Source organism: Chiloscyllium punctatum, chromosome 17, assembly GCF_047496795.1.
Source record: "Chiloscyllium punctatum isolate Juve2018m chromosome 17, sChiPun1.3, whole genome shotgun sequence".
Lineage (NCBI taxonomy): Eukaryota > Metazoa > Chordata > Chondrichthyes > Orectolobiformes > Hemiscylliidae > Chiloscyllium > Chiloscyllium punctatum.
The window spans coordinates 76,224,273-76,238,441 of record NC_092755.1 but is presented as its reverse complement, the minus strand read 5'-3'; positions in this window follow the sequence as shown (position 1 = coordinate 76,238,441).

The following is a 14,169-nucleotide window of genomic DNA, read 5'->3' as shown; positions in this document are numbered from 1 at the left end:
GGGGGGTGGGGAGAGGAGAGGAAAGGGGGGGGTGGGGAGAGGAGAGGAAAGGGGGAGGTTGGGGAGAGGAGAGGGAAAGGGGGGGTGGGGAGAGGGGAGTGGGGAGAGGGGAGGGGGGGGTGAGGAGAGGGGGGGGTGGGGAGAGGGGTGGAGGAGGGAGGGGGAGGAGGGAGAGGGAGGGGGGTAAGGGGGAAGGGGAGGGGGGAATAGGGAGAGGGATGGGGAAGAGGGAGGGAGGGGGAGGGGGAAGAGGGAGGGAGGGGGAGGGGGAATAGGGAGAGGGAGGGGGAAGAGAGAGGGAGAGGGAGGGAGGGGAGGAAGAGGGAGGGGGGAGGGGGTGAAGAGGGAGAGAGAGGGGGGAGAGAGGGAGGGAGGGAGAGCGAGGGGGGAGGGGGGGAAGAGGGAGGGAGGGGGGGTGGGGGGAGGGAGGGGGAGAGGGGAAGGAGGGGGGTGAGAGTGGGGGGAGAGGGGGAGGGGGGAGAGGGAGGGAGGGTGTGGAGAAGGGGGAGGGGGGGAGAAATGGGGAGGCAGAGGAGGGAGGAGGGGGAGGAGAGGGAGGGGGGAGGCAGGGGGGAGAAAGGGGGAGGCAGAGGAGGGAGGAGGGGGAGAAGAGGGAGGGGCAGGGAGAGGGGGAGAAGGGGTGGGAGGGGGAGAGGGGGGTAGGGAGGGAGGGAGAAAGGGGGAGGCAGAGGAGGGAGGAGGGGGAGAAGAGGGAGGAGGGGGAGAAGTGGGAGGGGGGAAGGAGAGGGGGTGGGAGGGGGAGAGGGGTGTGGAGGCGGAGGGTGGAGAAGCGGGGAGGGAGAAGGGGAAGGACGGGGGAGGGAGGAGGGAGAGGGATGGGGAGAAGGGGGGGTGGGAGAGGGGGGAAGGGAGGGAGGGAGGGGGGAGACGGGGGAGGGAGAGGGATGCGTGGGAGGGAGGGGGGAAAGGGGGGAGGGAGAGGGAGGGTGGAAAGGCGGGCGGGAGAGGGAGGGGAGAAAGGCTAGGATTAGGGTTAGGGAATCCCTCGATAGGGTGAGGGTTAGTCTCACCTGCAAAATGGTTAGGGTGGGCCTTGATAGATTTAGGGTTACCTGCAATACGGGTAGGTTTAGGGTGAGGGGTCAGGTGAGGGTTAGGGTGAGAGTTAGGGTTTGGGTTCGGGCTAGGGTTAGTGTTACGGTTAGGGTTAGTCTCCTGCGAGAGGGTTAGGGTTAGAGATTAGGGTTAGCGAGTGATAGGGTTTAGGGTTAGCCTTGCGATAGGGTTAAGGTTAGGGCTAGGTTTAGGGTTAGGGAATCCCTCGATAATGTTAGGGTGAGGGTTAGTGTTAGGGTACGGTAGGGTTAGGGTGTGGGTTAGTCTCACCTGCGATATATTTAGGGTGGGCCCTGATCGGTTTAGGGTTACCTGCAATACAGGTAGTTTTAAGGTGAGGGGTCAGGTGAGGGTTAGGGTGAGAGTTTGGGTTAGGGTTAGTGTTACAATTAGGGTTAGTCTCCTGTGAGAGGGTTAGGGTTAGAGATTAGGGTTTCGGTCAGAGTCAGGGTTAGGTTAAGAGACAGGGTTAGGGTCAGGGTTAGTCTCCACCTGCGATAGGGTTAGGCTTAGGTTTTGGGCTAGGGTTAGGGTTAGTCTCCACCTGCGATAGGGTTCAGTTTAAGGCTAGGATTAGGCGATAGGGTTAGGGTTAGGGTTAGGGAGTGATAGGGTTAGGGATAAGGTTAGGGTTAGGGTTGGTTTGGAGGGTTAGGGATAAGGTTAGGGTTAGGGTTGGTTTGGGGTGTTAGGGTTTGGGTTAGGGTTAGGATGAGCCTTGCGATAGGTTAGGGTTATGTTTCGGGATAGGGTTTGGCTTAGGGTTAGGGTCAGGATTAGGGTGAGGCTGATGGTCAGGGTCAGGTTTTGGGTTACCTGCGATAGGGTGAGGGTGATGGTCAGGGTTAGGGTTAGCCTGCGATAGGGTTAGGGTGAGTGTTAGGGTTAGGGTTTGTGGATAGGGTTAGGTTTAGGGTTAGTGATAGGTATACGGTGAGGTTTAGGGTTAGCCTTGTATTAGGGTTAGGTTTAGGGTTGGGTGAGAGTTTGGGATAGTGTTATAGTTAGGGTTAGGTTTGCGATAGGGTTACGGACAGTGTAGGCTTAGGGTGAGGGGTCAGGTTAGGGTGAGAGTGTTTGCGTTAGTGTTATGATTAGGGTTAGCCTCCTGCGAGAGGGTTACGGTTAGAGATTAGGGTTAGGGCTTGGGATACGGTCAGAGTCAGGGTTAGGTTAAGAGTCAGGGTTCAGGTCAGGGTTAGTCTCCACCTGCGATAGGGTTAGGCTTAGGTTTTGGGCAAGGGTTAGGGTTAGTCTCCACCTGCAATAGGGTTCAGTTTAGGGCTAGGATTAGGTGATAGGTTTAGGGTTGGTTTGGGGGGTTAGGGTTGGTTTGGGGTTTAGGGTTTGGGTTAGGGTTAGCCTTGCGCTAGGGTTAGGGTTAGCCTTGCAATAGGTTAGGGTTAGCCTGCGATAGGGTTTGGGTTAGGCTTAGGGTTTTGGATTAGGGTTTGGGTTAGGGTTAGGGTGAGGGTGATGATCAGGGTTAGGGTTGGGTAGGGTTAGGCTTAGGGTGAGGGTGAGGTTTAGGGTTAAGGTTTGTGGATACGGTTAGGGTTTGTAGATAGGGTTAGGGTTGGGTTAGGTTTAAGGTTCGGGTTAGGGTGAGGGTTAGGGTGAGGGTTAGGGTTAGCCTTGCAATAGGGTTAGGGTTAGGGAGAGAGTTAAGGTTAGGATTAGGAATAGGGTTACGTTTAGGGTTAGGGTTATGTTAGAGTTAGTGATAGGGTTAGGTTTAGTGTTACGGTTGGGGTTAGGGTTATGGTTGTGATAGGGTTAGGGTTTGGGACAGGGTTAGGGTTTGGGACATTCTTAGGGTGGGGGTTAGGGATAGGGTTAGGGTTGGGATAGGGTAAGGGTTAGGGTTAGTGGTTAGGGTTAGCGAAAGGGTTAGTGCTTGGGTCTGGTTTAGGGATAGGGTTAGGTTTAGGGTAATGGTTAGGGTGAGGGTTAGGGTTAGGGATTGGGTTAGGGTTTGGGTTAGTGTTAGTGTTAGCATTAGGGAGGCCAGTGCGATAGAGTTAGGGTTAGGGTTACCTGCGATAGGGTTAGGGTTAGTGAGTTAGGGTTAGGTTTAGGGTGACGGTTAGGCTTAGGGTTACGGAATTAGGGTTAGGGTTAGGGTTTTCTCTTCTCTTTTCTCTCCTTTTCTCGCTTCTCATCTTTTCTCTTTGCTCTTTTCTCTCATCTCATCTTTTCTCTTTGCTCTTTTCTCTCATCTCTTTTCACTTCTTTTCTCTTTCTCTTCTTTTACCTTTTCTTTCTCTCTTTCATTTTTTTCTTTTCTCTTTTGTCTTTTGTCTTTTCACTTCTTTTCTCATTTCTCTTTTCTCTCTTGTCTTTTCTCTCTTGTCTTTTCTCTCTTGTCTTTTCTCTCTTGTCTTTTCTCTCTTGTCTTTTCTCTCTTGTCTTTTCTCTCTTCTCTTTTCTCTCTTCTCTTTTCTCTCTTCTCTTTTCTCTCTTCTCTTTCTTTTCTCTCTTCTCTTTCTGTTCTCTCTTCTCTCTTTTCTCTTCTCTCTTTTCTCTTCTCTCTTTTCTCTTCTCTCTTTTCTCTTTTGTCTTTTCTCTTTTGTCTTTTCTCTCTTCTCTTTTCTCTTCTTTTCTCATCTCTTCTCTTTTCTCTCATTTCTCTGCTCCTTTCTCGTTTCCCTTATCTCTTTTCTGTCTTCTCATTTCTCTTTTCTCTTATTTTCTCAGGAGAAAAGAGGAGAAAATAGGCGAAAACATGACAAAACAGAAGAAAAGAGGAGAGAACAGGAGAAAAGAAGAGAAAACAGGAGAATAAAGGAGAAAACAGGAGAAAAGAGGGGAAAACTGGAGAAAAGACGAGAAAAGAGGTGAAAAGAGGAGAAAACTGGAAAAAAGAGGAGAAAAGAGAAAAGAGGAGAAAACTGGAGAAAAGAGGGGAAAAGGAGAAAAGAGTAGAAAAGAGAAAAGAGGAGAAAACTGGAGAAAAGAGGAGAAAACAGGAGAAAAGAGGGGAAAAGAGAAAACAGGAGAAAAGAGTAGAAAAGAGAAAAGAGGAGAAAACTGGAGAAAAGAGGAGAAAACTGGAGAAAAGAGGGGAAAAGAGGAGAAAAGAGAAAAGAGGAGAAAACTGGAGAAAAGAGGAGCCTGAAGAGCTTAAAAAGAAAGAAAAAGAGAAGGCTAAAAAGGTGTTGCCAGTAAGAATCGTCACAGTAATCAAACTGGCGTCAACCAAGTGCCGGGGGGTGGGGGCGTTGGGGGTGTGGGTGCTATCAGGTAGCCAGAAGGGGGGCTGGAAAGTCCCAGGCCAGCAATGGAGGTTTTTAGAAAAGCTTTCCTGCAGGTGATGTATCCAGGGCAGGGCAGATTTAGACAACAGCCTCAACAGAACTGGAGTGCCCAAGGACAGGGACATAGGAATGGGGGAGTAAGGTACATGATAAATAATTAGGCTCAAGGAGGGCAGAAATTATGTGCTGGGGATGCCATCAACCAGGCCGCTTTAGGAGGAATTGCCCTTATTGGACCTGGCCCCCTCTGCCCTACAGCGAGCCTGGATGGCAGGAATCCCCAGTGGCCACTTCCCACACACCTACTGGCCCAGCAGGGCCTGTTAACCCATATAGGATGTGCGAGGGATGCTCTGAGAACCTGGGTGGGAAGGGGCAGTACCCTGTAGTAGCATGAGAGGCTGATCAAGAACCAGTAATACAAGTTAACATTGAAGGGTAGCAGACACTGGTGATGATAGATACTGGAGCTACATACACTTGTGTACAGCCGCGGTATGCCTCTCAGCTTCCCATGTCAAGTAAATTTGTTAAAACTGTAGGGTTCTCAGGGAAATCACAGTTAACCCAATTGACAGCTCCAGTAAGATTAGAAATGAAAGGTAGGGAGATAGTTCTGCCAACATTATTGTCTAAAGAGACGCCAATTAACTTGTTAGGTAGGGATGCTTTACTACAGTTAGAGGTAAGATTAGAGTGCAGACAGCAGGGCTTGGTCATAGAAAAGGCCAATACACAATCAGTGATGCAAGAAGTTAAAGATGTTAATGTTTATTGGATAGGGGATATAGTAAGTGATATTCAAGACATTTGGGGAATGTGGGAAGCAGAAGTGTTGACAATGTTGACTAAAGCAAGACCACCTAAGTCTGAGCTGCACTATACAGTGATATTTGATGAGTCTCAGGATGAGGTGTTAGCAGCAGGAAGTCACCGCTCCACAACATTTGAGAAGTAAAGCAATAGTATTAGGGGAGCAGGGAGTGATCCTACAAATAGAGAGAAGTGTGTTCCTGGAAAAGTGGTATAGAGTACCAGGCACCGCACCACATGTAACCTTACTGGTAAATAAGGGATATCAATCTAAAGATTTAGGACCTATGGCCAGGCATGTAGAAACAGTTAGGGAATGGCATATGCTCACAACAGGGGTTTGGGAATCCAGGGATGGCAGCTATATTAAAATCTGAGCAAGCTGCATCTTGACAGGGAATCCGAAGGAAGTCAAGGTAACACTCCAGCAGAGCGTGCCAGTGACAGTGGAGGAAGATGATCAATATAGTAATGAGTGATTGGATGCATTACCAGCCATTTTGTGGTCACAGCATGATGCAGATGTGGGGAGAGTGAAATCAGCTAGCCCAGTGGAAATAAGGTTGAAACCAGGAGCTGGGACAGTAATAAAATTTTTGACGAATGAAGTTATCCCAAGGTTTGGTATACCGTCGGAGATCAGTTCAGACAGTGGGTCTGCCTTCATTCAGAAAGTAGGTAAGTTGGTGCTGCAGTCTTTGAGAATCAACTTGAGGTTCGTGTGTGTGTATCATCCCCAGTCATAGGGTATGGTGGAAAGGAATAATGGGACATTGAAAGCCAAATTAAACAAGATCTGCGCAAGCACCAACCTTAATTGGGTTGATGCGCTGTCACTGGCGCTAATGAATTATTGCATGCAGACTAATTGCATGACCAATCTACCACCGCATGAGATGCTCACAGGTAGACCTATGCCAGTGCCCAGTTGGAGAGGCCCATACAAAGGGCCTAGCTTGGAGCGGTTAAGCTTAGAACTTAAGCAATATATGCAGCAGTTAACTATGATACATGAGACTATCCACCTGCAGGAAACACAAAGGGAACCGACACCTGTTAACAAGGAAGGACCTATTAAACCCGGGGATTGGGTGTATGTGCGCATTTTTTGAAGATGCTGGAATGATCCAAGGAGAGAGGGACCTTTCATAGTGACGAAGGCATCTCCTATTGCCATCCAAGTGGAAGGATGACACATATGGTACCACCTTAATCATTGTATTAAAGCTCTCCTACCAGCACAAACTAACTGTAACACTGAGGTAAATGGAGCTAAGGCCGAGAAACTTGGACACAGGAGGCTAGTACCCCTCAGCAGAGTTCCAAACAAGGTAGAGGTGAAGTTCTTGGGGATACTGATCACTCTAGATATGACTGTGATGGAGATAGGAATCATAGTTCTCCTGGCAGTGGGGATGGGGAAGACATGGGGGATGCCGATGAGGATGATGTCGGCAGGCAGCAACTCCAACGGTGGTGTGTCCACCAGTAAGACTAATTACACGTTCACCGTGGTTACTTTCAGGATATGGGAAGGGTTGAGTTTTGAAAGCTTTAAGCGAAATGGCTCCACACCAGTCGGCTATTTTAAGGGTCTTTGCGGGAATACGATTGAACTCGAGGTGGACACCACATCTGGGGCTGTTTTAAATTCTCAACACATCCCACTGGCAGATACTTGGTGGCTGTGTGGCAAGAAAGGAGGGTTGCGCCCGATGCTGCCCGCTGACTGGAGTGGCAGCTGTGCCCATGTAATACTCCTACATGAGGTAGTTATATCGTCACACGCGCACCTTGATGCTACGTCATAGTCAGCTTTGCGCCGAACTAAGCGACGGTACGTCCCTGATCTGACAATTCGGATTGATAGCATAGGACAGTCAAGAGGTATTCCAAATGAGTTTAAGGCCCGCAATGACATTGCCGTGGGCTGGGAAGCTCTCATCCCAGTTAGCAAGAATGCTGAATGGATTAATTACAGTTATTACAACTAGCAGAGATTTATCAATTATACTGACGATGCCTTGGGAGAACAATTGGATGCTACTACCAAGCTAACATGGCAAAACAGACAAGCCTTAGATTGGATACTGGCAGAAAAAGGCAGGGTTTGTGTGACGTTTGAGGAACCTTTATACCTAACAACACTAGCCCTTGGGGACCTTAAACTAAAGCATGCAAAAACTAAAGAATCTAAAACGGGAGCTAAAAGACAATGTGGGGTTTGGTCATCAGCTTTTGTTTGGCTGAATAATATATTAGGATCTTGGGGAGCATGGTTTGTCAAAATTGGTCTTATTGTAGGTGCGGTTTTGCTTGTTGTTGTCTTCATTTTTTTGTTGTGTTTACCTTTTATTAAGTCCTTTTTAGTTCACGTCACCACACGGCAATTTGTGGTCATTTCAGCTACCCCAGGAATTACTTACTCCTCTGGAACCCCATCGCTGTATTATTATAATCTGACAACTGCCATAGTGCAAGGGATATATCCACGTGGAGACGTTGATGATACTTCTGAAGAATGTGCGGGTCTTAGATTGTGAGGGATGTTTTTTCCTGTTCTGGTTATTGGAGGAAAGGTTTTTGGCCCAAGGGACCACTGGAATGGAGGAAGAACCCTTTAAGTCTCAGACTCTGAAAATTATTTAGTCCGTGTTGGGACCTATATTGTTTGTATTGGGCACAAGAGAGGCTGAGCTTTTGTCTTCTTTCTCTGGGTGAGACAAGTAGGTCTCAAAGGGGGTATATAGAAAATAAAGAACATGAAAGCATGGGAAGGGTTAAAGCATGAAGACCACTGGCAATCTGTGTTCTGTGGAAGGCAGAATGAGATAACCATAGTGGAACATTCTTACACCAATTAGCAGAGTAAGGTTAGGGCTGAAAGGTCACTATGGCGAGATGAGATAACACAAGTAATAAAGCAAGTTTCTTTGTTAAGTGTTATTATGACAGGATTGGGACAATAAATATTTGGGACATGACATTAAAATATCTAATTAATAGTTGGTAGAGTCAGCTTGAGACAGGAGACTATTGTAATAGATGGAATAGCTAAATATCTATCATGATAGGTTAGACTGCAATGGAAGATCACTGTAGCAGAAGTGATAATAAATATCTAATCATGACATTAGGAAAATATTAAGTTGGGTCTGGAATGAAAGACCATTGTAGCAGAGTTAACCATAAATATCTAACCGTGACATTAGAACAACATTAAGTAGAATGTACAACTAAAGAGATAACGGGAACTAACATCACTGGACCTTGAGGTTTGGGGGCATTCAAGAATTTACTTTCTCTGTGTCACGGTTTTTTTGTTTGCAAATAGAAGACCTACTTCTTGAAAAACTCTTTGTGTCTCCTGGTGGTTCTCTATATTTTCTCCACAACACAGTCTCATGTCCTTTCTTTCTGAAATGTGGTGTCCAGAATTAGAGGCCCAAATGTAGTTAAGTAAAACTGCAATAGTACTTAAATCACTTTCAAAATAAACATTGTTCTCTCCTGCTGTTGCTTGCTGTTTGTCAGTTTTAAAAATTTTTTTAGATTTAGAAGGCTCTTCCATTTGGACCTTCATGTCTGTGCTGGCATGAAGTGAACATCATTATCTACAGCTAATCTCCCTTTTGTTCCCCTCCCCCACCCACCCACCTATACTACCTTGCATGTTTTCTGTCCAAATACTTGACCAATTTTTCCTTTTGAATGAATGTCTCAGTGGAGACTGTTACCTCCATTGTGGAACGTGGCATACTGGCTATGGGGTATTTGCAACATCAAAGAAAATTGACTTATTTTTCCTGTTTGTTTGATTTCCAGGAAGAGGTTTGTCTGTTAGTTGTAGCCAAGATTGAACAGGCATAACTTGGCCATTGCTGCAAGTCTCCTTTTGGGCTGATTTTTTTTCTCTCTCTCATGTACGGTTTCAGCAGAGTAACTTTGGAAATCTGTGTAGCCTTTCAAAGGTGCAACCTAGTTAAGGAGCGGCTTTCAACTGTACAGCACAGTTGACTTGCTTATTGCTCTGAGACAAATTCTTTTGCTTTGTCACACTTTATTTTTGTTTTAAATGTAGAATTGACATTGTTGCCCAGTCATTTTGAAACCATTCAGTTATTGCTGCTCCAGGTTATGGCTCTACTTTTTGTTGGGTCTCTGTGATCTGATGCCAACAAGGCTGAAGTTGACCCACGCCAAGTTATTGGGCTTACTTTGATTCGCTGCCATGCTTTTGCTGATGGTGGTCTCAGAAATGAAGCCAGCAATTCCAGGACATTAACCTTAAAACGATTGAACACTTTGACAGAGGAACAGGAATTGCTTCAGAGGCTAATGAATCTGTGGATTTCTTCACTGCAGAGGGCTGTTGAGGCTCTATTTTTAAATACATTTTTAAGGCTGTGATAGATTACTTTATAAGGGAATTTGGTTATGGGGGACAGGTAGGAAAGTGGAGTTGAGTAACCTCATTACATCTACCTTGCCATTCAATGGGCTGAATGGCCTATATCTTGTAGTCCCATAAGTTAATATTCATTTTTCTCAATGCTACTATGTACTTCAGGATACCTAAAGCATTGAAACATCAATCTGTGTCCAAATTCACTAAGTGTACATCTGCTTGATCATAAGACAGGGTATTCCAGTTCCTCTTTTACTGAAATGCTCATCACTTCTACTCACCCACCCACCCAACACTGTAGTAACTTCAGTGCTGACACCTGCAGCTATTACAAGGTAGAAGTATTGAAAACATCAGCATAATGTGAACTCTTGCATCGTGCTATGTCCACTGCAGCTTGTTTGCAACCATCTTCTGACAGATCATCAAGTTGACTAATCTTTCAGTTGCCTTCCGATATCTTGAGGTTTTAAGCTCTGATCAAATGACCAAAGTTTTGACTTTAAGCAGTGACATCCAGGAAATTGAAACTTTTTCTCTGCTCTTGGATTTTCAACTTTTTAAATTGACTTAAGGTCTGTAAATAGAAGTGTCATCATCCACATTTCAAAAGCCTTTATTTTCTTCGACAGAGATGTACTTATTGTCTAGACTTAACAGGTACAGGAGAGTGGGTAAACTTTTTTGCTTGTAACTCATTCTTTATCTTCTCAAAATTAATATTGGCAGTCTCTCTATTCTAACTTCTGCAACATATCTATTTTCAATTCCCATTTGTCTTGAATAGACATAATTCAAACAGTTCTAGTGTGACACTATCCAGTTTTTTTAATAGATATTTTTATTGAAAATTTAACATTTTTACAAGTTTACAAAATAAAAAAAACCCAAGTATAAACATTGATATACAATTAAATCTTAAATAAATAATAACCAAAATTTAACAAAAGAAAAATACCAAGAGAAAAAAAACAAAACTCAACTAACTACTAATCTAACCTACAACTAACCAGAGTGTATAATTAAGTCTCTTACATTATTCAAATAAGAGAAAAAAAAACTGACGGGTAACACAGAAATTGGGTCGTGAGGTACATGCTCGGAATGTATTAACCTCAAATGTAACAAAACCCGTATTCGTGCGGGATTCCTCTCCCAAGGGGCCCCGGACCAGCAAGGTTTGCCATCTCAATTAAATAAAAGTCCTTGTTAGGATAGCCGAAATATCTGTATTTATATAATTCAAGAAGGGCTGCCATCTTTTATGGAATAATTCGGTCTTTTGATGCACCATTTTTGTAAGGAAATCAAGGGGAATACGTTCCATAATTAATCTGTACCAATTTGAAAGTCTGGGGGGCCCTCAGCCACCCAGTTTACCAAAATATTTTTCCTTGCACAGAAAGAGAGAATAGAAAATAATCTCTTCCCGTACATGTCCAGGGAGGGTAAGTTCGAAAAGCCCAAAAGGAGAGATACAGGGTCCACTTTAATTTCTGTTCCTAAAATTTCTGTCAGGGTACTTGCTACTTTAGTCCAATATCTATGGATCTTATGACAGGTCCATAGGCAATGTACAAGAGTGCCCACCTCTATTTTACATTTGGGACACATTGGAGATGCTCCTGCCCTTAAATTTTGCCAATCGATCCGGTGCTATATGTGCCCTATGAAGTATCTTCAGCTGAATGGCCTGAGCTTTGTTGCAGATGGTGATTCTTCTGGCATTTTCCCAAATGTCATTCCACGTTTCTATAGAGATTTCTGGTCCCAAATCCTGATCCCATGTTTTAAGCAGATTGTCCATATCTCCCGATACTTCATCATGTAGTAAATGATAAATAGTACTGACGGAAGATACCCCCATTGACCATAGCATTCTACATTCTCTATCTGATTTATAAAGACTATCTATTAACGTAGTCTTCTTCTGTATGTAATCTCGAATTTGGAAGTATCGAAAGAGGTCTTCATTAGGTAATCCGAATTTCTGACACAGCTGTTCAAAAGACATTTGGGACTCCTTCTTTAAATAGACCCCCTAAACAAGACATACCCCTGGGTCTCCAGAGTTTGAAAGTGGCATCTGTAAACCCCGGTTGAAATTCCCATGCTCCCACTATCGGCGCATAGGGAGATGTTTAATGTGAGTTGCCCTCATTTTGCTACATTATATTCCAAGCCTTGATTGTGTTTAGTATTATAGGGTTTTTACAGTGATCTGTAATGCGTTTCTTCTTGTATGAAAATAAAAGGTTAATAAGTGGACATTTTACTTGAGAAGCCTCGATGTCCAGCCAGATTGATTGCGGGTCAGACAAGACCCAATCAGCTATGTAACTTAATAGGGAACTTAACTGATATTTCCTGAAATCTGGGAAATCCAATCCTCCCCTTGCCTGTGGAAGCTGTAGCTTCTTCAGCTTAATAAGGGACCGTCTATGATTCCAGATAAAGGAACCCAAACAGCCATATAATTTACATAGTGCCAGCCTCGGCAGCATCACCGGAAGCATTCTCATAGGGTATAGGAGACGGGGCAGGACATTCATTTTAATTAGTGCTATTCTACCCAGCCAGGAAATTGGAAGGTCTCCCCATCGCTGGAGGTCCTGCCTTAACCTTTCCAGTAAATGTACAAAGTTAGCCTTGTATAACTGACCAAATACTGGGGTAATAAAAATGCCTAAATATAAAAAACCCTCCAGGGACCTTCGAAAGGGAAAGTGGGATCTGTCCAATAAGTGGGATATACTAGCAAGGCCACCCAATGGCATAGCCTCCGATTTTGAGAGATTAATTTTGTAGCCTGAAAATACACTAAATGTATTAATAACTTGGATTAAGCAAGGCACGGACATCAAAGGATTACTGAGAAATAGAAGGACATCATCTGCATAAAGGGTATTTTATGTTTACCTGTACCAATCCTCAGGGCCGTTATATTAGGATCAGCTCGTATAGCTTCTGCTAGTGGTTCAATTATTAGCGTAAATAGCAATGGCGAGAGAGGACATCCCTAACGGCATCCCCTACCCACACTGAAGCTATCCGAACCTAATCCATTGGTAACCACAACTGCTTTGGGATCACTATACAATGTTGAGACCCATTTGGTAAACACCTGTCCAACGCTAAACCTTTCCAATGTATAAAACAAATATGACCATTCAACCCTATCAAATGCCTTTTCCGCATCTAATGAGACTATAACTCCTGGTACCTTTCCCTGATGGCAGGCTTGAATCACATTCAAAACCCTTCTGACATTATTGGATGATCTACGGCCCTTAATAAACCCCGTCTGATCTTCCTTTATGATATGTGGCAATACCCTTTCTAGCCTCAATGCTAACGTTTTAGAGAGGATTTTAAAATCTACATTTAGCAAGGATATTGGTCTGTATGATGAGTAATCTTCTGGGTCCTTTCCTTTTTTGAGAATAAGAGAGATATTTGCCTCTTTCAGCGAAGGCAGGAGACAGCCCTGACTGTATGAATAGTTATACATGTCCAAAAGTGGACCAGCCAATATTCCTGTAAACTCTTTATAGAATTCAGCTTGAAAGCCATCTGGGCCCGGTGCCTTACCGCTCTGAAGTTGGCTGATTGCGTCAAGTATTTTTTGGATTGTTAGGGGAACATTCAGGACCGATACCTGTTCCAGAGTTAGGTCCGGAAAGGTCAAGTTTTAAAAAAATGACTGCATCCTCCTAGTCCTGTCTTCGCAATCCTGCGATTTATATAAATCAGAATAAAATTTTCTAAAGATTGCATTAATCCTTTTATGATCATGAGTCAAAACATCCGTACTTTCCTTGATAGACGTGATAGTTTGAGGGGCCTTCTTTTTCTTTGCAAGAAATGCTAAGTATCTACCCGGTTTGTAGCCAAATTCATATAACCTTTGTTTTGCAAATAATATTTCCCTCTTAGCCGTTTGGGTAAGCATGGTGTTTAGAGCGGTCCTAAGAGCCGTAATCCTTTGCAATTTGAGAATAGGTCTGTCAGTGTATGCTGTTTCAGCCGCTTTTAAGCGAGCTTCAAGCAGATGCTGTTGTTCTCCCTTTAATTTTTTCCGGGTCGCTGAGTATGAGATGATCAAACCTCGCGTTAACAGTGAGCACCCTACCCACACCACACCACACCACACCACACCACACCACACCACACCACACCACACCACACCACACCCCACCCCACCCCACCCCACCCCACCCACACCCACCCCACCCACACCCACCCCACCCACACCCACCCCACCCACACCCACACCCACACCTGGATATATCATGTATAAACAAATATAACTATAAAATTACAACCTCAACAAGTAATAATTAAATATAATAATACAAAATAACAAGGGAAAACAACCCTGCTCCTAGAGACGGAGACAAGATAGGATAAGGTAACCACCTCCCCCCACCTACATTAACTAGACCCCTTGGCCTATATATTAGATTACTTACAGTGTGGAAACAGGCCCTTCGGCCCAACAAGTTCACACCGCCCCACCGAAGCGCAACCCACCCATATCCCTACATCTACCCCTTACCTAACACTTCAGGCAATTTAGCATGGCCAATTCACCTGACCTGCACATCTTTGGAC